The sequence below is a fragment of the Pterocles gutturalis genome, unplaced genomic scaffold (assembly GCF_000699245.1).
Source record: "Pterocles gutturalis isolate BGI_N339 unplaced genomic scaffold, ASM69924v1 scaffold10899, whole genome shotgun sequence".
NCBI classification, from domain to species: domain Eukaryota; kingdom Metazoa; phylum Chordata; class Aves; order Pterocliformes; family Pteroclidae; genus Pterocles; species Pterocles gutturalis.
The window spans coordinates 5,391-7,939 of NW_010133255.1; positions in this window are offsets into that span (position 1 = coordinate 5,391).

Consider the following 2,549-nt stretch of genomic DNA (forward strand, 5'->3'; position numbering starts at 1 on the left):
TGCGTGTTGTGAGTATCGATACATCCTGGCAGGAGTTAATGGAGTAGTAAACTGATAGACATTGTCCAGATTTTAGACATTCTTTGTATGCAAGCTCTAAAGAAAGTGCTGATACATTTTTGAACCCTGTACTAGGAGTGAAAAGGAAAAAGTAACTGAAGAGCCAAGTAGAAAAAAAGGCTCAAAACCAAGGTCAACTAAGAGATTAGAGAGAAGCAGCATAGAAGTTGCCACTGAATTATGTGGGAAGGAAAGATACTGCAAGAAAAAAAAGTCTCTCTCCTGAAGTATCTGATGTTACTGCAAATTTAGGGAATTTTAATGACTAGATTAAATGCAGTTTGCTACCAATTCTTGACTGGGACCGTCTGCGGAAAGACAGTATGAGCTAGCAAGTCTTGTAACTGACTTTTTCTCTGTCTGATGGGTAACTATTATTCATTAGTAGAAACTGCACCTTGGCATGTCATTCTCAATGGCTAGCACTGCTTTAGGTATCACAAAATGCTGTACAAGTGCTTACTGCTCTCAGGTTTCCACAGGTTTTTATAAGTGGTCAGATAAAATTATGTACATGCGTGATAGCAACCTTCACGTTTTACAGCTGGAAAAAACAGGCACACGAACTAGCTTTCTTAGGATCCCTCAGCCTGCTGTTCACTAACTCGGGAAGAGAACCACAGTTTCTGAAGCTCCAGCCATGTTTTTCCTTTGCTACTACACATGGTCGCTGTGTCTTCTTCATCCCACTGTAGTATGTAAAATGCAATGTATATAATGTTCTGCTTTGAAATGTTTGGCATTTGTAGTCATTTATAGGGCTGGTGAGATCAATCAGGCTTTGTGTTTAGGTTTTGTGTACAGTTTTATTACACAACAGCTTTAGTAATTTGCACATGAAACATGACTGTTCTACTTTTCTCCACCCCTGCTTCTGACCCTTTGATACAATATAGAATCTATACACACCACTGTAATTTTCAGCTCGTCCTCTCTGTCCTCTCCCCAAAGCCAACAGCAGGAAGGCTGATGGTAAGTCCAAAGTTTCTGCTTGTTGGGTGCTGCTCTCCGCTGCTGGGCACACACGCTGCAGCCAGCAGCTGGCTGAGACAGCCACGGGCATGCATCGTATCCTCATAGTTTCTTGAGTTTACATTTGCGTGATCTTCAGGCTCTCATTAGATCCTGGAAGACAGGAAGAGGCCCAGTCTTTCCCAAGAGAGAGGACATTCCTACAGGAGGACAGAAGGTGAAGTTTATGAGTGACCCAGTCTCTCCTTACCACCAGCCAGTCCTTCTTAAGATCTCAAGCCTTCCCATCACTTTCCCTTACCATCTGTTTTCTTTATTCTTCGCTGCAGCTGCCAGTTTCTCATTTCTTCTGTTTCCCCCTAAATGTATTTAACTATTCTCAGTTTCCCTCACTTCCCTGCAGATGTTCATACATGTAAGTTTTTTCATCTGAAAAATAAATTTGAGTATGCCACATGTATCTGCTGTCTTCAGGGTACATTTCCTCCAAGAGAGAATGCATTTCAGCTAGATTTTTACAAGATGCAGTAATTCTCTTAAGATTTCTCCAGTCAGCGTGGTATGAATTGACCTGGTAAGCAAGTGGCATGCTCACTGGCTATAACATACCTCATTTGATCTCCTGGAGGACTAGAAACTACTCTGATGAGCTGGTCCACACAGATACTATGAATTCATCTGCCAAACACAACTCAAAAAAACCAAACAAGGGTTTAAAGATTGTTTCCTCTAAGATTAGGAAGTCTGAGAGGTCTTACCTCGGCTGGTTGCTGGCAGGAGGACATGCCAGGAAGATAAAATGCAGTCGGCAGCTCTGAGACTCATGAACCGAGGCTTTTTATCTAATTTGCCAGGCTGGGTCAGCTGTCTTGCCAGCCTGTCACAAGTAGAGCCTGCTTGCTGCATGTGTCCAGAACTCCTCTTGCCAGCCTCCTGCTTGTAGGATGGTGCCTTCTGCGTGTTCAGTGACAGTTCAGTGGTTAGCTGTACGTTTCCAACCTGGCTGTGTCCCAGGCAATTTAAGGTAAGAGTTTACACCACTCCTTTGTAAGGGTCTTATGCTTTATATTCCATTTTTAATTAATTACCAGGTACCAGATTGGTTCAGTAGCTACAAGGACTGCTTCTCCTCAGGTGCCATGGCAGAGGTAATAAGTACTTTCCCTAAGTTATATCTTTTAGGACAAAACCAAAAAAGTATTATACAGACCACAGTTGCAGCAAGCATGCTGTTCATGCTCTTCAGCATCTACAGATCCCAAAGCCTGCAAGGTCTGTTCACATCTGCGGGGTGATGCTCTGCACTGTTGTATCATTTTCCTTTCTTCATTTCTCAGTCTCCTTCACCAATTTAATGATAAGAGACTTCCCTTTTCAGGGGGAGGTTCCCTAAATTTACTTACCCCAAGACAGCTACCATAACTGAGTTCCAAGGGGAAAGGTTCTGACCATTTCAAGAGAGACCCTGAGATACACGCGGGGCAGGGGAGATGGATGCATCTAAAAGGCAGGCACAG